The 22219-nt window shown below is 44.9% G+C and overlaps 1 protein-coding gene and 2 long non-coding RNA genes across 4 annotated transcripts in view; 2 read left to right on the top strand and 1 right to left on the bottom strand.

The window, feature by feature from the left end:
• NFIA (nuclear factor I A) overlaps positions 1-22219 on the top strand; it is a 571401-nt gene that overhangs the window by 162258 nt on the left and 386924 nt on the right. The gene's annotated exons all lie outside the window — the stretch shown is intronic.
• Positions 783-18358, bottom strand: LOC128774904 (uncharacterized). Its single transcript, XR_008419412.1, has 2 exons — positions 18245-18358; positions 783-1645 (listed from the first exon to the last, which is right to left on the bottom strand). It is a non-coding gene; the product is annotated as an uncharacterized LOC128774904 (long non-coding RNA).
• Positions 15411-19492, top strand: LOC109266772 (uncharacterized). The gene is made up of 2 exons (XR_002079852.2): positions 15411-15941; positions 18262-19492. It is a non-coding gene; the product is annotated as an uncharacterized LOC109266772 (long non-coding RNA).

Raw genomic sequence — 22219 nt, 5'->3', positions numbered from 1 at the left:
ACCCAGGTGGCCCTCATCAAGTTTTGTATTAAGGTAATGCTGACTCTATAAATCAAATAGAGTAATACTCCCCTTTTTCTATTCTCTCGAAGGGTTTTTTGGGAGATTGGCAATATTTCTTCTTCAAATGATAGGTGAAATTTGCTAGCAAAGCCATCTCATTCTAGAATTTTCTTTGCAAAAAGGTTTTTTAAGTATGGATTCAATTTCTCTAATAATTATCGAACAATTCACACTTTCTACTTTAATTCATTTTGGTAAGTTGTGTTTTTTAGGGAATTTGTCTATTTCATCCAAACTCTCAAATGCATTAGCATAGTTATTCATACTATCCTTTCATGAAATTTTTTAGTGTGTGTAGTATCTGTAATCATATCCTCTTTTTCATTTGTGACATTGTTTTCTGCATTCCGTTTTTTCCTCAATTCGCTTCATGAGGGATTTATCAACTTATTAGCCTTTCAAATAACTTTCGGATTTGTGGATCCTTTCTACTCTATGTTTGTTTTCTATATCATTTGTCTGCTCTTGTCTTTATTATTTCCTACTTTTTATTTTATTTGAGTTTAAGTTTCAGCTTTATCTCTACACTATTTCAATAGCTACTCAGCTTATTGATTTTCAGCCTCTCTTCTTTTCTAATATGTGCTTTTAAAGCTACAGATTTTCCTCTCAGCATGGCTTTCACTGTATCCCACGAGTCTAGACACATATTTCTCATTAATATTTAGCTTAAATTGCTTTCTTTTTTTTTTTTAATTTTTTAATGTTTATTTTTGAGAGAGAGAGAGAGAGAGAGAGAGAGAGTGAATGGGGGAGACAGAGAGAGGGTGAGACATAGAATCTGAAGCAGGCTTCAGGCTCTGCACTGTCAGCACAGAGCCCGATGCAGGGCTCAAACTCACAGACTGCGAGATCATGACCCGAGCCGAAATCAGGCGCTTAACTGACTGAGCCACCCAGGTGTCCTGACTTTTCCATATTTTATGCTTAGGTATGTCTCTTACAAATACATTGGCCATAACAATTTTAAAGTTTGTGTCTCGTAATTCCTATATCTGGAATCTCCGTGGGCCTGTTTCTGTTGCCGAGGGGTTTTGTGAGTTTCCATTCTTGCCATCTTGTCTCCTCACATGCCTCCTTATTTTCTTTTATTGCATAATACTTACTGTAATTGAGCATTTGTTTATAGAATTAATTTGTGGCCTAGGATGACATTAGCTCGCCCACAGAAGATTTACATTTGTCTCTGCCTTCAAGCCATAATCACTTCGATCCAACTTAAGGATGATTCAGAACTATTCTCCATCCCTGCTGGACCTCTCTGTTTCTGGTTCACTCATACTCCCAATTGCCAATCTCTCCCTGCCTTATCCCACCCCTCAGCTACCTTCTCTTGAATTGGCAAAGTCCCCTTGTGGAAGCGTAAGCCCAAATGCTGAGCTTCCTTCTTGGGCTTCCCTCACCTCTAGACCCTACCCAGGTCATTCTTCACTACCTTGTCACTTCTGTAATGGCTTAAAGCAGATATTTTTGTATTTTCATCAGCTCTTCTCATTGTCTTCAGCAAGATGATCAGTCCAAATTACCTTGTCCGTCATTACTTGATGGATGTACAAGTCTGTCCCATTTGTTTTGATAAAAACTGGAAGGATATAAGTAATCATAATTTATATTACATAAATATATACATAACATTTACATACATCATAAATTACATATTTTCTTGTTATGCTTTCTTATTATGATTGCTTTCTTATTACAAAAGTTTACATTCTCACTGTCAAAAATTTAGAAAATAGAAACATAAAAAGGAAGAAAATAAAAGCCACTTACAAGTTTACCATTGTGAAATATATTTCCTTCTTCTTCCTATGCATATATACATTTTTAACAAAAATAAGATCACACTATCCTTATTTTATAATAGAATTTATTCATTTACTATATCACAACATCTTGATAGCTTTATGGTATTCTAGTATGTATATACCATAATTCATCTGAATAATTCTCTAAAAGTGTATATCAAAATTTTTCTAATTATTCATCACTATAAAACCATTATCACAGACCTTATTCTGTCAAATATTTGAACAGTTCATGATTATTTCCTTAGGACAAATTCCTACAGGTTCAAAAGATACAAAGCGTTATATATACTGTCAAGTTGACTTCCGGAAAAGCATTATCAATGTATACTTCCAACAACAGTGCTTGAGAGCAATAATGTTCAATTCCTAAAATCAGATCAGAGGTTCTGAGAAATGATTTCCTTATAAACATAGGTGAGATTTGCCATTTTAAAGCAATTTAAAAAGGATTCTAACTGTTCCCTGTCCTGTCTTTTGCTATCATTGTGACTTTGATTTCTTTGTTGGTATGTAAAATAAACCACCAGCTTGGGGATTGGAGGGATTTAGAGGCTTAGCATTGGAGGCCATCCCTTTCCACGGGGGTAGGACTGTATGAAAGCTGGTTTACTGAGGATCACCAAGGAGGAAAAACTGACTTCCAGCCCTCCAGTGGCCAAAGTAGGGCTCCTCCTTCTGGTGTATATTCACATACTCTCTATTTTTATTTTTTTCTTAACATTTATTAATTTTTGAGAGAGACAGAGATAGAGTATGAGCAGGGGAGGGGGAGAGAGAGAGAGAGGGAGACACAGAATCCAAAGCAGGCTCCAGGCTCTGAGCTGTCAGCACAGAGCCCGTCACGGGGCTCAAACTCACGAACTGTGAGATCATGACCTGAGCTGAAGTCAATTGCTTAACCGACTGAGCCACCCAGGAGCCCCTGTCTGCTTTTTAATAAAGGGTATGTGGGGGCGCCTGGGTGGCTCAGTCAATTAAGTGTTCGACTTCAGCTCAGGTCATGATCTCACAGTTCGTGAGTTCGAGCCCCACGTCGGGCTCTGTGCTGACAGCTCAGAGCCTGGAGCCTGCTTCAGATTCTGCGTCTCCCTCTCTCTCTCTGCCCCTCCCCAGCTCATGCTCTGTCTCCCTCTGTGTCAAAAATAAATAAAAACATTAAACAAAATTTTTTTAAAAAAAGCAGACAAAGTAAATGAGTAAAAAACTTCTTTTTGGTAACTCGGAAATTAGTATAATACCTAAGCAACATCCTAAAATAGACAAACTTCAGTTTGAACTACCCTGTACTAACAAAGTCCAAACTCCTTAAGAGAGCCTTTTGAGATCTGACCTACCTCTCCTGCCTAGACCTTCTCCTCCTCAAACTCACACTTTAACAGACAGAAATAATGACCTCCTTTCAGTTCCCAGATAGACCCATGCTTTCTCTCTTCTTCCCTATACCATGGATATAGTGTCCTTTGCATGGAATGCCCTTCTACTATTCACTGTCAACTCAACTTATCCTTCAAAATTCAGCTCAGGAGTCAATCACCTCCACCAGGAAATTTCCCATGAGTCCTGCAGCCTGGCATAGGAGTCACTCCTGTCTCTATAGTTAATCTCCATCACTCTTCATGGTACTCCTCTGCTTACTTGTCAGTGTCACCCGCTGCATTAAGAACTCATGAGGGGCGCTTGGGTGGCTCCGTCAGTTAAGCGACCGACTCTTGAGTTCAGTTCAGGTCATGATCTCACAGTCATGAGATTGAGCCCCATGTCAAGCCCCGAACTGGGCCCCATGCTCAACGTGAAGCCTGCTTGGGATTCTGTCTCTCCCTCTCTCTCTCTCTCACTCTCTCTGCCTTTCCACCACTCACTTTAGCATGCACTTGCTCTCCCTCTCTCTCTCTCAAAATCAATAAATAAACATAAAAATATTTTTTAAAAAAAGAACTCATGATGTCTAGGACTATGTCTTATTTCACCTGATAATAGCCTGAGCACTGCCCCTGGGAAAATGCTCATTAAACTCTTCTTCCCCCCAGAGACACTTGTCCATTCATTCCCCCCAAATCCAGGACTTTCATTTTCTTTTGTAAGGAAAATCAACCTAAAAATCTTGTTCCCACTCAAGTAATGGTGGGCTGTAGTTGCATAACATTCTAGAATGATCCACTTGGGAGGGATGTGAGGTAATCACAAGCCAAGCCCTTTATTTATACGGCAAAGAGACAATTTCAGGAAGCTGAAGTGACTCGCCCAAGGTCATACTGCAGCCTCACAACCAAACTAGAATGAGACTACAGCCTTCTGGCCTCTAGACCAATATGCTTCCCACTGAATTAAGGATCTTAGCAGCAGCCCAGAGGAGAGAGTGCTTAAGTCACAGAAAGGAATCTACTGGTGGGAGTTCAAATGCTATGGCCCCCATACTAGGGAAATAACTGGTATCTCTCATCCTATGCTACATATGCCTGCTCAAACTGAGGAAAGGGAAACTGCAATATGAACAAGGAGAAAAAATACTATATGTCACTATTCTATAAAGAAGATTTTTTCTATGTTCATTCTTGTATATCCTCATTAAGGTGTTGAAACCTAATCTTAGTCTTTGTGAAGACAGAGAAGTAGAAACACTAAGCTACGCCTGCTTTTTACACTAGATGTTGGTATAATCAAAACTGAGTTTCAAAAGTGAGTTACTTTTCTTGGCTTATGTACCGTTGAAGAACTGTCCTATGGAAAACAGCAGATATCTATTTCTGAAATATGTCATGATGTAAGCTAGTAAGTTAAAATCAACAACGATATACCTGCCTGCCAACTGCCTTTTATAACTCTAACAATGTTATTTTAGCATTATTACTAAATATGATCAGAAAATAAATGAGTAAGAAACATTGCACTACTAAGGTCCTGGCTTAGCCCAGGGGACAGGAGAGCAGTATGGTAAATAGCGTGGGCTCTGGGGCCAGACTGCCTTGACTTTGGCTCCGTGGCTTCCAGCTAACTTTGAGCAAATTGCGGAGCATCTCTGTGCCTGGGTTTTTTCATCTGGACAGTGGGGATGTCAATACATGTTTCAGTTGGCTGTTTCGAGGATTAAATGAGATAATACTTATAAGTGCTTAGAACAATGCAAGGCACAGGGTGAGGCTTAGAATTAGTTATTATAGTAGGGGCTCTATAAATAAACATAAATTGAAAGTAATCAACAGACCCACCTGGGAGCAGAGGTTAATACGCTCCCAAATGCAAAGCTCCCACTATTGAAATAATTTTGGGAAATAGACTATACCCTCATGGACTCCCTATAATATTATGCCACATGAGGCCCATGAAAGAAAACTTGATGAAATATAGGCATTAAATGTTATCATGTAACTATCCATAAATTCTGGATTTCCACAAAGCAGTTCTTTCGCATCATAATTAAGGGTTTGAAAGTCAAATGATTTAAGTGCTAGTTTTAATTACCGCTTGGTGAACTTTAGTGTGTTCGAATTGTCACAACTTTCCTTAAGGATTACTCTGAAGCCAGGCAATACAGTGGGAAATTATTAACTCCTACTTTGGTACAGCAATTATCTGCATTACAAGGTTTATGCAATTAGCTGTTTAAGATGTCATTATATTTTGCCATCTGGTACACAGGAGTTTATGCATATGAACAGGCACGTGTTGAAGTGATTTTCACTATATGACTTGTTCTCAACCCAAGTCATCTCTCTAATGAGGGGAAGTTACCGTGCACCGTACATTAGTGGCAGGTGCACACTATCAAGCTTCATTTTCATTGAAGACCTTCATTTTTCCATTTTAAAGTATTCTGCACAAGTGCTGGAAAATTAATTAGTCGTTTGCAATTGAACAACGCCTGCAGACTTGTTCCTTAGCAGTTAGAGGGGGGCACGGCTTCAGTTGGGGAACCCCTCCTGCTCCTCACACGGAAGGTCGCAGGCACCCTTCATTCACATTCGGTGACAGGAGCCAGGGAGTGAACCCCTGCAGTAGCCCGCCTCTCGCGAAGAGGGAAAGGGGGCCTCGCCGCAGGGCCTTCTGAGCCATGCGGGGTCAGCACTTCCCCAAACACACACACACACACACACACACACACACACACACACACCCTATCCACCACGGAGGGAACGCGACAGGGAAGAGGGCGCTGCGTTGTGTCCCCGAGACGGCAGCTCCCCCCGGGGAAACGGCGTCCCAGCGCAGCCTCCTGCGGCCGCTCTCCCAGAGCGCGGGTCCCCGACCGAAGCGCATTAAAAGGGCGCCCTCTGGTGTCCGCTAGCAGCCGCCGGGTAACAGGAGGCGCGCTTAGGGGACGGATAAACTTTTCACCCCGTTCACAAACGGAAAGCCCAACTCGAGAAAGTGTCTTGCAACTCCGCCGACGTTCTGTGCGCGCACTGCGCAGCTGAAGGAGGCTGGGGTGGAGATAGGAATTGGTCCCCTCCCCGGGCACCCCGGCAGCGTCCCCGGGCGAGCGCGCTGCCCAGGCCGGGGTGCTGGGCTCCCCCGGCCGTGCCTTCCGCGGGGCCAGCGCGGAGGGCGAGAGGGGACCCTGGTCTCCGGAGACGGGAAAGAGACAAACCCCGCATTTGGACGGCAGCGGATGCGGGCGGCCCGGCTCAGCCCCGCACCTGCCCCTCCGCGGGCCGCTGGGGAGCTCCCGCGAGTAGGGGGCCTGCGATGGCGGGAGAGGAGTGGAGGCGGTTCTCAGCCTCTCCTTGCCTGGTGCCTGCCGTCGAGACTTTGTTGGAATCGTCCAGGGCCGAGCCCCCCCCGCCCTCCCCCGGAGAAGGCTTGCGAACCCCGCGAGGCCACCTGAGCGGAGCCGGCCGCGCTGCCATTGAAATGCCTCACTGACAAAAGAGCTAGGCCCGCTGTTTCCCTTGGGACAGTTGGGGGTCGCAGTCGCAAGTAGTGTGGCTCTCGGGTTCCCTGAAAAACGTTCTCTCCCCGCCGCCACCACCCCACGTTGTGCCCCCCCCCATTGCTACCGTCTCCTGCCCCCCCACCCCGGCAACACACACCCACAGCACGCACGTGTTTCCTCTTTCCCAGTCGGTGTACCAGTAAGAGAGCCTAGGTTCAGCCCCAGCGGTTGTGGAGGGAAAGAACCTTCTGACCACAGGGAAGTGTGGGTTTGTTAGAGCTGAGGCAAGAAGCTAGCCTCCTTAAACCTTTTATTTGGGGCCTGAGGGTGACAGCCTGGGGACGGAGGGAGGAGTAGCTGGCTGAACCTGCCCCTTTTGTCATATTTCTGCACCAGCCTTTGTGGTGGGGGACAGGAGAGAGCAAGAAGTGAGGGCAGGTTGGATGCGTTACAAGCAACCAGCCAATATTTCTAGATAGACAACAACGTGTAAAGCACTGACCCAGGCACCGGCAGCTGTTGAGAATGAAAATAGGGATTTGCAAGCTGGTTAGAGAGGGCAAACTTCAGAAAAGGAATAAATTGGTTTGACTAAATATTCAAATGGTGCCGCCAGGCTGGATGTACCAATAAAGGGTGAGTACAACTAGACTTGGCTCTTGGAGTCTCAGAATTTCTGTACCTGGGTGTCCCTGCAAGTGACTTGGAGATTAGAGGTTGTTCTGTGTAGGCTCAGACTCAATAATTAAGACTCAAACTCAAACATACAGGAAAAAAGCCAATCATTCCTTTTGGAAGATAAAGTTGGACAAGTAAACTGAGGCCAGATTGAGAAGGCTGAGGGGCTGGACATTGAGTGAATAAAGCAGGAAAACATGTGTTTTGGGGCCAGACTGGACTAGGTCTAAGTCTCATCTATACCTCTTTACCATACATAATTATGGGTCTCTGTTCCCATCTGTGAAATGGGAGCATTGTGCTGCAACATTAGTGAAGATTATATGGGTCAAATATGACAATGTCTTCAGCCTAAAACATTCCGTGTTAATATAACCCCTTCTTCTCTTTCAAATATTTCAGAATTGCTCCCATGATCTTTAAGCTCCTTCAGGGCATCTTTAAGGGTTCTTCAAATAAACATGTGGCTGTGCCCCTCTTGTTGAAATTCAGTCAGCTCTGTTGTCTCCAGGCACTCAGGAGTCCACGCTATACTACTATCTTTTGTAGCATCAAAATTCTTTGGAAATACTGCTTTTTACTACAGGATTCTAGTAATTGACTTTCTGAGCAACTATCTCATCAGATTGGGCCATCTAATACCAATAATATGTAACATCAGTTTATTAGACTCTCACCAATGGCTTTGGCAGAAAATTCAATTCCCCATGATCAGGAACAGCAGTTCAGCATCTCAAACAAACCCCTACACCTGTCTGTTGTAAAAAGCCATTCCATTTTATTAAGTATATTCGTTCTCAGAGCTGACCTGCAGTTGACTTGGGGAGATACCCACAGTCAAAAGTTCTAAGACTGGGACTGGGGAAGGTCAACACTAATGAATTTCAAACTGGCTTATAGATTGAATCCGCCCTTTCATTACTAAAAAGAGCCCTGGATTGCTCACTGTTGGAGAAGGATACCAAAAAGAAGTAGCTAATATCTCCAAGATATAGATATACACCCATACACACACTTACAATGACTGATAGGTGTTTCCATGACATAGAAGCACAGTTCCACATTAGAGAATAAAATAGTGTCTCAAGTGCAAAGCTGTCTCTTATAAATGTATATATGGGTGACTGTGTGAGGTGAGGCCATAGTTATAGCTCCCACCTTTCCTGAAGTCCTTTCTCCATTCATTCATTTATATAACCATACCTAAAGATGACGAAATGATTACATTAAAATTCTAGTCTGAAGATAGTAATTTCAGAAGGAAATATTTCAGCTTGACATTTGAGCTAGGATATACATCACTATTCCAACAGCACTAAGGCATGGCTCCAGGGAATGGAAGAGAGGAGAAGCTTCTACTCTAAAGCTTAGAATATAAACTCTGTTATGTCTCTGTTAGCATCTAGAACATTTGGAACATGTCAAATACATTCCACAAATATGTATTGGTTTCAACATGTTTTCCTTCTTAACTAATTACCAACTCGTTCCCCAAAACCGACAATCCAAAGCCATCTGACCTTAAATTTGATACCTTTATGGTGTTAGTTACCCAGTTGGGTTTTCCTGCTAAAGAATCTCCTGTGGCATTTGTTTCAAAATGAAAATCTGTTATATCATTAGAAACAATGTATAGAAGCTGAAGGTGAAAGGCAGTTGAAGTCTGAGGTCTTGGTAATGCATTGGCAAGCAGAAGCATCATGGCGGGGCCCAGTAGGACAAAGAAGAAAGTGGAATGCACGAATTTACACACAATGCCCCAAGCCAAAGCATTTTATCATTTAACTCTCAGGCCTTGTGTATGTTTAGTTATTCTCAGATGTGAAAGGCAGTTGTTCTGGGGAGGAATGGTGGTTTGATTTGGTACTTAGGTAGGTAAGAAGAAACGGAACTAATGAGTAATTGCTACACAATGGAAAAACAAAAGCAATGAAAGGAGTGTAACTCTCCTCCCTGAACAGTCCAGTCCTTTCATCATAAAATGTTGCTATTACATGGACATGAACCAGCAGAAATATTTAATGTAAAAGATACTTACTAAATAATTTTTATAGCCGAATCACCAAAGCACTATCTGCCAAGGTCAAATACCAGGATTTGGCAATAGCCACATTGTACCAACCTTTTCCGTGTAATGGTATTTGTTATAGTGATATTTGATTGATTTGGTCATATTTCTTTCTTTAATGTTATTCATATTTATAAAAGTGTAAGTCAGCTCATTCTTTGGCTTCTCCCTTCGCACCCCTGCCCCCTTCTTCCACCATCAGTATTTCCTTAGGAAACATTGTCACACTCCACCATTACCAAGGCTATTAGCACCATCGTTTACTATTTACTATACCTCCAACACAGGAAAAACACCAAGGTGTCCCCTTCTCCTGCCAGACCTTTCTAGATAACTTTTTAAAGTGCGCTAACACTAGTTGGGACCATCCTAAGTCATGGTGCATCAGAAGGCATCTAGATGTGTAATCAGAAGATCTGGGCTCTCCATGACCTGGCTGCACCTCTTGGCTGTGGGATGTTAACAGATTCCCCTGAAGTCTCTGAATCAATATTTCCTCTTCTGTGATGAGAGAACTTGAACTCTTACTTCACAGAGGTATTATGAGAATTACAGGAGACCTCACATGTACAATTATTTAATATAGTAACCAAGCACATAGGATGTGCTTAACGAACTGATGTTAAGGGTAGATTCTGAAATATCTGGGACAGGAATTTTTTTTTAAGTACTCTCTATGCCCAACGTGGGTCTTGATCTCATGACCCTGAGATCAAGAGTCACATACTCTATTGACTGAGCCAGCCAGAGGACCTTGGAATGGGAATTTTTTTAAGTAGAGAAAAAAAAAAGTGAACCAATTATACCTTGCAACCTGATGTCTTTATTTCTTCATCTTTAAAATGGGGTAAGGCATACCTTAGAAGGTGGTAGCAAAATTTTTAATTAAATGAGGTACTAGTATGTGGTAATAGTAAGTGATCCACAAATAGGTTATTATTTGTCTGTGGGAAGGGGATTAGCTAGAGAGTAGTTGTTAAAACCTCCACTAACCCATCCTTCTATCCTAATCAGACACTCAAGCCTCTTCGGTTCCCTTTATCTTCTTCTAAGGCCCTAATCTTTGAGAAACAGCACGCAGCTAGCCAAAGTCTTGTATGTTCGATTTCTTAGGATAAAAAACCGTTTTTCATATTAGAAATAGTTGAAAACTCCCTACAAGTCACCATAGTTTTTCACCTACGTTATCTCATTTCATTTTCACAAGGACCCCGCCAGACGCAGGTCCTCCACCCCCCTTCTGAAGGTAGAGCGTTTCTATGAAACCTTTTGTAGACCGAAATGGTGTAAAACAGAGACAATTATTATTATATTCTATGTGAAAAAAATTTTAGTGCTCCCAAGCCCAAAAAAATAAGCTCTCCTAGACTGTTCTGATACCTTACCACACATCTTGTTAAAAGGACTCACAAAATAAGCACAGAGGCTCACAGAGAATTCAAAGCTTTACGGGTTGGATGCTGAGATGCTGACTGTAGTTCCCGGGGCAGGAGCTTGGGGGCGCCACTCTAACTGCTCAGGGGACTCGCTGCGTGGCTGAGGGCTGGCCATAACACAAACGCTGATGGCTAGTTTTGCAAGAGTCCTCTTCCATTTCTTTCTGCTTTCGAAAACAGGTACCAAGGTGGGTCTTTGGTGAAAGTGAAGTGGCTGGCTCATACTTCCAAAAGCGAGGGATAAACTGTACCACTGCTCCCCTTTTAAAGGATGAGGAAACCGAGACTCAGAAAGATTAGGCAGCTTGTCCAAGGCCACACAGCTACTCTTCTCAAAGAAACACGCTGCACTCACTGCCTGAGTGGAGAAACTTCTTTGGTATAATAACCCAATTCCTGTATTTACACCCCCCCCCCCCAATTCCCCGCTCCCCAGGGCCCTCGGGACGCTTGCTGCTGCCCGCAGACCCGTAACTAGAGGGCAGAACTCGGACGCTGGAGCTCAGAGGCGGCTCTGCACCAACCAGGCCCTGCTTGGAGGGGCCGCAGCACTTGGCCGGCGCTCCCTTCTCCCTCCCGCTACCTGGAGCTCGCCTGTAGGTGGCGCCCTGATTCGCTCAGGGGAACTTGGAGAACGTGGACACGGGTCACCAGCTGCCTCCCCTAAAGGCCAATTAAAATAGTCTCTTGGCGAGCTCTGCAAAGGAACCTTGGCAATGTGGCCGTGCCCCCCTGCCCGGTCTCTCTTCCACCTCTCCGCCCTCCCCCACTCGGGGCTGGCGCGCCGGGCGAGCAGTTAGCCTGAGCTTCCTCCGAGGTAGGGTTCAGGCGCCGATCTCCAAGCGCTCTAGGCCGAGCCAGCCGCCCCTGGTTTTTGTGCTTGGATCCCCGAGCCTTGAGCCTGCCCCCTCCGCTCCCTCCCCGCACCCCCTTTTGCCGGCAGCTGGAGCGGGGGTGGAGGGATGGGGGAGAGTGTGACCCCGTGAGTGCTGGGCGGGGCGGGGCAGCTTTAAAAAACTTCTGAAAGGCCTCGTTCAAAGCCTCCGAGAACAGAACTTGGGCCGGAAGGCGGTTTCCAAGGAGGGGCCTAAAAGGGGGCGGGGGTGCACCTGCAGGGCCAAGAGCGCCCCAGCCTGGGAAGGGGGGTTCGGTGGCCCGCGGGACCTGAAGCCCCCGCCCTGCACTCGCCGCCTGGCCTCGGTCTCCTCTTCCCTAAAGCCTTAGCCCCATGGGGGGTGGGGGGGCGGGCGGGGGAGCCTGTTAGTCCCTCCAGGGACCCTTCGCTTTCATCTTCCCTACGGGAAGGCAGGGCGGCGGGGTGGGGGGCTGCTCTGGCCCGCGATCTCCACAGGGTCTTCCTTCCCTCCAGCCCCTCCCTAGGAAACTAAGATTTCGCAGCAAAATTCAATTCCCGGATTTTAATTACAATCCACTCCGGTGGGAGACAGCTGAGCAATTGGGCATCACGATGGAGGGAACGTTCCCATTTTACATCCCACCCCCCCACCCCCCCCATAAAATCACTGGGGAGGGTGAGAAGGAAAGCCTAGGAGTGGCCCGCGCTGGGTGGGGGGAGGCGGGAAGGGGGTGGCCAGGGACGGCGGATGGGATAGTGGCCCCGGCGGCGTCTGGAGCCGCTGCTGTCGCTCTGCGCGCTGGTTGTGCCATCTGGGGCACTTGAGGAGGGGCCGCCGGACCGCCGCTGGCCGGGGCCTCTCTACCGCAGACAGGGAGCGGACGCCGTCCCTCGTGAGGCCAAGAGAGAGGGACCAAGGGGATTTTCATTAGTACCGCATTATAAGGATCATCATCCTCCAAAGTCCTTCCTATAGAGGCTCTTGAATGACTTAGGTAAATGATTTGCTCCATTTGTAGTTTCTGAAGAAGATATTCTCAGAACTTTTGAAACTGAGCGCTTTAGCGAGGGAGCAAGTACGTGGAGGCTCCTCTCGGAGGGTTTCACTACCCGCAGAGTCGTCTGGGGACAATTGCTGAGTGGGTTAGTGAGGACACCGGGGGAAGAGGTACAAGGGGAATCGCGTGGAGCTGCACGATTTAGTAAGAAGAATCGCTAAAAAATAATCTGCATAAAGTTTATTCTTTCGCTTGGGGTCCTCTTCCTTGATCTGAGGAAATAAAATACATGAGAACTGGGCGGTGGCGGTGTTTTCCAATTAAGACTTATTACACTTTCTCAAAGAACTTGAAAGAGTTAGTTTGGTGAATTTTAAGAACAATAGTGGCTGTCATTACAGGCAGCAAAGATGTAGCGAACTGAGCGGTGGATTCCGAAGAGTTTGGTTGCAACATTAACTCTCAAATTTAGTGTCTACTTCATTTAAAAAGGGGGGGGGGGGTAGGAAACCCTTTAGGGAAGGAAAAAGACCGAAGGAAAAAATAGAGCCATGGAAACAAAAAGAGGGAGGCGAGATTAACTGTAACAGTCTGGTCTTCATTGAGTCCCCAGTCGGCCTCCTAATGCACCACACATTTCTGTAGCGTTAACTTTATCCGGAATATTGGTGGGCCTGGTCTCTAAGCGCTTCCTAAGAAAGGACAGACTTAAAATGTTTTCCTTTTTGTGAAGGTCTAGCACTTGCTACATTAAGCAGCCCTGACGGAAAAGGGGGTACTCCCGCTCTCATGGGCTGCTTTAAAATCTGCAGGTGTGTGTAACATCCCTAACGCCCAGCATCCCCGGCGCTGGAGGCGGGACCCGCCGGTGGACAGAAACAGGTGACCCGTATGCAGTGCGCCCCGAGTACTCTGCTCTGACATTTTAGCAGGCAAGGACTGGTGTGTTGAAACTATCCTCCTGATGTTAGCAAAGCTAAGAGATCGGGTTTCCTACAAACTTGGCCACTCTACCCCCAGCACTCTGGGTATACAGGATGAAAGCAACATTTTTATCCCTTAAGACTAAAATGTAACCTTTAAAACACTCCCAGTACAGGGTTGGAAGCATGTCAAGGGCTCAAAGGCAAGCTTGTGCTGCACACAGGGCAAGTGCAACTTATCCTGGTAAACAGTAAGAAACTTTGTAAAAGTTAGAATGGCCATTCAAAGAGATAGTTTGAGAACATGCTGCAAAATAGCCTGGTAACCACCAGACGACCAGAAATACCTGGGGGATGCATGTGTGTTCCCAAAGGCGGGGTAGTTGAGACTTGGTGCACTGGTTTGGGATGTGTTAAAGTTTATGGAAAGCGGTACTTCCTTATCCATACCCTCATGAACCCAGAAGGTTATACTTTCTGGGCAAAAGACTCTTAGTAATTTTCCCTTCAGAGTTATGGGATCCAGAACCTTTATAAGCTCAGAGAAATCACAAAACTTACACACTCAGCGATTTTTCTCTTGAGTTCATTATACAAAATACCAAAACCTTCAGATCAAAATAATTAAATGATTTGTCTTAGAGAGAAACTCCAGCAAAAGTTTCTGGAGATGAAGGCTGTGTTAGGCCCATTCCTCAGCAGTAGGGTGAGGGGTCAGACAACAAACTGGCACAAACACAGGATTTCACCCGCATTGGCACCCACATCCCCATCCTGGGTCCACACTCTGCCAGCTAAAGAACAAAAACTTATGCACTTCAAGTGTGTGAGGAGCAAGGCTTTTCATACACACACACACACACAAACAGGGTCCGAGCACACACCCACAAAACACAAAAGGGGGGGACTTAACTTCGGCCATTGAGGGGAAAGGCTACCGGAAAAGAAGTCTGGAGACTTCCAGCCAACACTGAAAACAGCCTTGGAGGTCTACAACCTGTCTGCTCCAGAGGCAGTCACTACATTCCAGCAGCCCCCACATCCCCACAATTATCAGTGCTGTGGTTCAAAAGTTGGAAACTGCGGTTTTTAATTGGGGCTCCTTCTCCCCCCTTCCTCTTCAGCGGCTCCTCTCTATAAGCGGATTTGCTTTTCCATGCATCGCTGGCAAGTCGCTTTTAGGAAATCTTGCCTCTGCAAAAACCTTTTAAACGTGGTAATATATTGCAGTCTTATTAAGTCCCCTCCAGAAGTGTGTGAAAAGGGCTCTCTGTTTTCCTGAAAGATTCAGGAACTCGACTATCTGACCAAAGACTCAGACTGGCCTAAGGAAGGTTTGGATTGACTCCACTCTACACTCACGGGAAAGCAGCGCATTTTGGTTTTGGTTTTGTTGTTTGGTCTGGCTTGTTTTGTAACACCTAGGAGATTTTTAAATCACGCAATGCTCCCCCCAAAGGAAAAAGGCATTGAACTTGTTCCCTTCATTAGAAGACACCCTAGAAGTCTGTCTGAGAGAAGGGGCTGCTGAGTAGGTGGGACCACGAATTAATGTGGAGAACTAGGTCGTCTGGGCCAAGTTCCCGGGGCAAGAAGACACGGAGGGGAGGGCACAAAAGTTTCTCACAGGTTGCCATTAAAAAGGGGGACCAGTGCAAAGAGCCCCTTCTAAAGGTCAGTTGTGCTGAGCATCCGAACATCCTTACGGGACAGCCATCCGGGAGCCCCGCGGATTTCAGCTTCCACCGCGAAAGGGTCGGTTCCACCGCGTCGCTCCCTCCTTCCCCTAGGGATGCGCCAGGCGGGCTGCCGAGAAGGGGGCGCGCCGAGGGGTCAGCTCCGGGGCCAGAGGGCGGCGCCCGGCCGCTGCGCACCGCGGCCTCCTCTGGCGGCCTCACGGTCATGACCTTGCCGGGCTGCTCCCCACCTCCTGCTTATTCGGTCCACCTGCCGTCGCCCCAACCCCTCTCCAGGCCTGGAGTGGGGGATCCCCGTCGTCCTGGTTGGTGGTAGATTTAATTTATTTGCTCTCAGTTTCCCCAGTACCTCTGAAACTGGCAAAGTCCGCGGTCCACTGGGGTCTGTGATCAGTGAAGTCGTCCCCCGGACGCCGGACGTCTTGGAAAGCTCTGCGCGGCCAGACGCCCACAGCTTCTGGATGCTAAGTTGCTGCGGGCAGGGAGGAAAGAAACTCGCCAGATTTCTCATCTTTGGCTCCCGAAATTTTTGGAAATATAGGTACCTTGGGTTTCCTCTCTGGCACCTTACAGAGCCTCTTTAGAAGGGTGTGCGCCTGTGATAATGGGGAGGGGGGAGTCTTCACCAGCTAAAGTCTCATTCCGCGTCCACAAAGGGAAGGAAGAGGGCAAGCAGGTGGAGTAGAAGGCAGCGCACCGTCTTTTATTGATTTATTTATTTAGGATATTGTGTTCATCTAACTGACCAAGTGTATCTGGAGCGCTCACGCTAGCGCTTAGAACGAATCAACTTTTCTCTCGCGGCTCTCAGCAACAGTCGCTGACGCTTTCTGTCCAAAGTTGAACTTAAAACCCATGCGCCTGCCGCCCTCTAAACTTGGTGTCGGATGCCACTCCGGACGTCCCAGGCCTGCCAGCCTGGTCTCTTCGCCGGCCCCTGGTAGAACAGTTAGTGCACCTGGGCTTCAGGTGCCACTGGAGGAAAGAAGGGGGACACGACTTTCCAACAAGCAGGGAACTAACTAGGCCTGCCAGCGCCTATCTTGTTCTGGAAAAACACCTAATCTCCACTTCCTCTATAAAGCTTAACTGCAGCTCGCCTCCAATCCCAAATTGCAAACACTAGTGGAATTGCTCCCTTAAGCATTCCTTGCCTGTGACCCTTCCTAAAGCCTTGTTCAAGTCTGGACTCTGGGAGTCATTAAGAGAGGAGAGAAATTCAGGATGCCGCTTTTCCCCTTTAAACTAATAATGATACAAAGGGAGCACGCCAGAGATTTGGGGTTGTTTTGACTTCATAATTCAATGACAGCGGCTAGGCCTAAGGTAACAAGTTGTGTACCAAAGAATACCACAACAGAAACAGTCAGGAACTGATGCCTTGGAAACTTCTCTCCAAAGGGGGAAGGAAAAGAAAAAAAAAAAACTTGGCTTCTTCCCACCTGGATAGTCAAAACACACATCAATAAGTACACACTCAACATATAGAGCCAATATTACATATTTACATTGAGCTGGTCAAGTGCAGAATTCTTCAATTTCATAACTACTGTATGCATGGGAATGGAGTTTTAGTAGGGAATGTTCTGGCCCATTCTTAATAATAATAAAGACTGCTGAGCTCCTTGCTTTAAGCTGACATAAAAGCCAGATAAAATAAAGTGCTTAGAGGCCTTAGTTGAAATCCAGGAGCAGCTCAAAGATTCCTCTATTATATCTGACCTTGCTTTCCTTGTGTTTACATTGGAGGAATAATAACCTGTAACATTTATTGAGCTGTTTGTTACATGTGCCATGCTCTGTTCCAAGCACTTTAATATGATAACTCATTTAATCCTGACGACAGCCCTATGAATTAGTTGCCATTATAATCCCCCTTATATAAATGTGGGAAACTGAGGCACAACTAAAGCAAATAATTTGTCTATGATTACTCAGCTAGTGTATGTCAAAACTAGCTAGTGGTATGGCTCTAGCACTCACACTCTTGACCGCTCACCTCAGAGATAAGGGGGAGGGGGGTGTCAAACAGTGACCCCTGCCTGTGACCCTGCTTGGAGCTGTTTTCTGAAAAAGTAGATAGGGAGTAATTAATCCTATTAATCCGGTCAATCTAGACAGCCGATCTGGCACAGAAGAACTCTTACCCACTAAAAAGTTAATATTCTCTGAATTACCCAAGGGATTTAATGCATTTCATATACAGGCTACAAATAAACAAGAATATTGAATACTGTTCCAGTCTCAAAATCCTTTTGGCTGACCCTCCCTCCCCAATATAATTACAAGATTACATTGTCATTCTCAAAGAGCACTCATTATATGCTATATATACTTCAGAGCTGGGACAATAGTAGCTCTTAATATAGACACAATCTTTATTGTTAAAGACTCAGGCAAACTGGACTCATCACTTTCATTACCTCCAGTGTCCACAGATGCCACCTGAAGAATGTGACCTCTTTTTGTCTCTACATCAAAACCTCTTCCACCCCATCATCATTGCATCCTAGATAGAATCATGGAGTGTCTGTGAAACACACACACACACACACACACACACACACACACACACAGAAAACATATCATTTACCGCCTGAGATTTTATCAGCAAGAAAAGGGGGCAAAAAATGGGGCCATAGGAAAAGAGACCTGCCCGAACATCACACACCATTGTGTCTTGGAACCCAGGACTCGTCACTCCCAGCTCGGTCCCATTCTCCCAAACCAAACTGACCCTTAGAGCTCATAAAGGTATTTAGATCGAGAGCACACTCTAAAAAAGAAAAAAAGTTTTAACAACCCTTTTTTGACCCGAGATATATAAAGAAGGGGCTGTCTTACGCCTTTCTTCCTTTCAGATGTGTTCCTGGAATGTCTTCACCAGATGTTTACCCAAGAAATTACAGTCGCTGAGTCTCCGACATGTGCGTGCATTTTAAAAGCAGTATTTTAGATCTGAACCTAGTTAATGATTTTCTTTGCTTTCTTTTATATATTAAAAAAAAAAAAAAAGAGGATTTTAGTTTTGCCTGCAAGTGATCCGAGTCTTTACAGAGTCTGCGTTAACGTCACTCACTTTCACTCTGGGACGTGCTAGTCTCACAGTCTAGTTTTGTTCAGACTTTATTTTGCTCCAAGCTGCATTACAAGCCACTTGTCCACGCTGCAAAAGGTGGGGGTAGGGGGTCGGGGTGACAGGCCCTTTTGCTCTTTCCCTCCCCGCGTAAGCTCGCTGGAAGCAGCCCGGAATCCTTCCCCTCGGCTCTGCGCGCGCGCGCACACACACGCGCGCACACACACGTGTGCCATGCATGTGTGGGGCCTACGGATCTGTGTATCCGCGCGTTTGTGATTTAAAGTGACAGACCACGAGCTGGACTGGAGCAGTGAATTATTTTGCGTGATAAATCAACTTGATTGTCTCCACACTGTACTTCCATTATTCACCCGAGCGCTCGGTGGTTACGGCGGACGTGCACTGCGGCAAAAATGTCCTCGGAGCCGCTAATTTTGTGGCCACTGCGGCGGCTGCGGCGGCGGCGCGGGGGCGCGAGCACGGATTGATTTTTCAAGATCACGTCTCCTTCAGTGCAACTCGCCAAATCGAATCGAGTTGACTGCAGAAGCTTCACTGGATGCCTGTGGATTGGGTTTTGTACCTGAGATTTTTTTAAATACTTTTTTCTCTGGAGGGAGGAGCCGAGCTGTTGGTGCAGGAAGGGGGATATATACCTTTTCTGTTTTATTTTCCTTTTACGCTCTTAAAAAAAAAAAAGAAAGAAAATGAAAATGGCTACCACCGCTTCCTGAGCACTGGGGAGACCAGACCTTTGCAGATTGGGAGATGATGCTTTAAATCCTCTTTTTCCCCCCTCTGTTCCTCCCCCCTCCCTTCCTCAACCCCATCCGCCTCCTGTCAGCTCTGCGACAGCAAGGGGAAAAAATGGTCCTAGGCTCTTGTGCGGGTCGTTTGTCCTCAGTCTCGCTTTTTTCTTGGACAACTAGTTACCAATTTTTTTTTTTTCCTTTTTACAACCTGATCCTTTTTATCTGGATTCAAGTTGTTAATAAAAATGTGTCCAGAATATGTTTGATTTGTCTTCTGTTTAAACACCAAGCGATGCAGCGGTTGAACAGCAGCGCGGGTTGGCAGTGGGGACAGTCTTCTTACCAGATCTGTAGATCACCTGGGGGAGACACAACCCAGCGATCGCAGACAACTTGTTGGTTTTTTTTTTTTTTTTTTTTGAGGGATACAGTAATTAACAAATTGATTACCAGATGTGTACTGATGCCTGCGAGTTTTACAAAAGCACATCCAGAACTTCACTTCCACGAATTCATTTTTGTATAGTTCTCTATCGCCGGGCTTGTGGGTCAGACCAGACTGATAATTTGCATTTAAAATAGGGGATTCCGAAGACTTAGGAGACAGCTTTGGCGCCTCACTTTGTTTGCAGGATAAAACCTGAGTGTTTTTCGAGAGGGTGGGAAACCTTTTCCGTGTGTAAAGGTGGCACTGAGATATTTAGCCTAGATTTTTACTTCTGAAGCAGCCTACAACGCTGTAGTGGTATTTGCCAAAGTGGGAAGATAATTGCAATGTCGATGCGTGAGTAATGACACAGTGTTGCATAATAATAATTTAAGGAACTGTGTCTTTGTTTATGGTGATGTAACTTTCCCAAAGTTTGTTTGTAACTTTAAGGGGTTTAAGTGCAGAGAGGATTGCAAATGAGTAGCTTGCCCCAGCAGAAAGTGAGGGTGATTCAGCCCTCCGGGTGGGGGTTCTGCAATTCCTATCTCTGTCTGCAATCCCAACCTGGGGTTACCAGGGGTGTGCTGGAAAAGAGGCCCATTTTCCTTGGAGAGATTGAGAAAGGAGAGGCCAAGCCAATGACTTGACTTTACCTGGTAAAGGCTGCCTGGATTGTCTATGATACGAGGGAATACTCCTGTTCAAGGCAAATTAAAAAGCCAGATGCAGCAGGGCCGTGAAAAATCCAGCTCAGTTAAATGTGAACATATAACATAGTTGAAGCACAGCTTTTTAATGAGCGTGTCTCAAGTAGTAAAAATGAGGCGCAAATGAATTCAAAACCAACCACCCCATGTGCTCCGACATTTAAAACACACCAACTTGGTCGTGTGTTTGGGCTGGTGTTTCACAGCCCACGATGTGTACACAGTGCACAATTTCCACATTATAATGACTTGGAGATAGACGAGTAGTTTAATTCAGTCATTAGACAAACGAAAGCATGTTAATGTCTGAGCCCCACAGAGCAGCGGCCTACCAACTCGGAGGAAAGCCACACTTTCGATGGCAGCAACACCTCCACTGTCTGTTTTTCTTAAAGACCCAGATTCCAGGGCCTCGCAGTTGGGCATAAATCTGATTTATAACTATAAAAGTGATACACCAAAATGTATGAATTCCCATGTGAACATAGTAAAACTAACAAAAAAGACTCTGTTGGCTATTAGGCAGGGCTCTAAACTTGGAAATGCTCTCCACCAATCTTTATCTGAATGAATATTTTTTGTAGTATTTTCTACATAACTATGGTTTGTCCCTTAGAGAGACCCTATTCAGGCAAGAGAGTCTGCTTTTAAAACTTTTGTGGTATCAAAGTTCTCCTCCCCCCCCCCCCCCCAAGAGGGGAAAAATTGCAAACAAAGCTTTCTTATTATAGGAAATTTTAGTAAAAATTGTTTCTGTGCTGGTGCTTCAGAACTAAAGTGAGCAGGCATTTCACTTGATGATACTCATACATATCTGAATATTATAAACATTAATTATGGTGATTTCTTAATGGATCGTGCTTTTATTTTTAAAGTAACATAAAATATGGTAGTAAAAAACTTCAGATTTCCTCATATTGGAATTGCTCTATCAGTGAAGTGTTTTTTTTTTTTTTTAATTTCAATTGAGGATTATTACGTTAAACTTTCATACCATAACCTGTGAAAAATGGAGAGGGTTTTTGGGGGGGGAGGGTACTACAAAGTTAATCCAATTATTTTATCTATAGTCCATAGAAGTCTATCATTACTGCACCTAGCATACTCTTTAAGACAAATAGTAACATTATACATTAAAAAAAAAATTAAAGCACAAGACTTGAGCTGACTGAAACAACTGGAGTGATCAAGTAACAATGTCAAAACAATATAGACACTTGTAAAACTGTGAATTTGAGGCATTAGTTACATTCACAGTTTACAAAAGAAAAAGAAAAGGGACAAGTTTTATAAGCTCTTCATGCCTTTCCAAATAGGAACATTTAGCTGGGAAATAGGGATGTCTGTATCATTGCTATCTACTGAGAAAAACTCTTGCCTTGTCAATTTTTTTTTATTAAAAAAAAAAAAATGTAAAGCATTTTAAACAGCACCTGATGGTGATGTTGCAATGAGTCTTTCTTTCAATTTTCTGTCACATAAAATTCAATTGTCTTTTCAAATTTTGACTTCGAGAAACTAAATCAAACACTAATGGCTGTGTTTTTTAAACACACTTTGAAGCAAGTATCATGCATTTTATATTTTCAGAATTTACTCAAATATTATATTGTCACATAAGGATATAGGATTTATTGCAATCTGATGTTCAAATACTCTTCAAAAGATAGTCCTAGTAATTATAAGGTACTGGAAGGTGAGCAGCGAGGTAGGATGTGCCTCGATATTTGGTATAACACATCATACGTGTTTACTCACCTGGGGAAGTCTATTCTGCTCTGACCTCTGGCATATAAGGTCACCCAGCCTTGCCTAAAGAGCCACTTGCCTCTTTGAAGACCAGATCACCAC

The sequence above is a fragment of the Panthera pardus genome, unplaced genomic scaffold (genome assembly GCF_024362965.1).
Source record: "Panthera pardus isolate Hobbes unplaced genomic scaffold, ASM2436296v1 HiC_scaffold_11, whole genome shotgun sequence".
Taxonomy (NCBI): domain Eukaryota; kingdom Metazoa; phylum Chordata; class Mammalia; order Carnivora; family Felidae; genus Panthera; species Panthera pardus.
The sequence above is the reverse complement of the archived record's forward strand: the minus strand, read 5'-3'. Positions and strand labels throughout refer to the sequence as shown.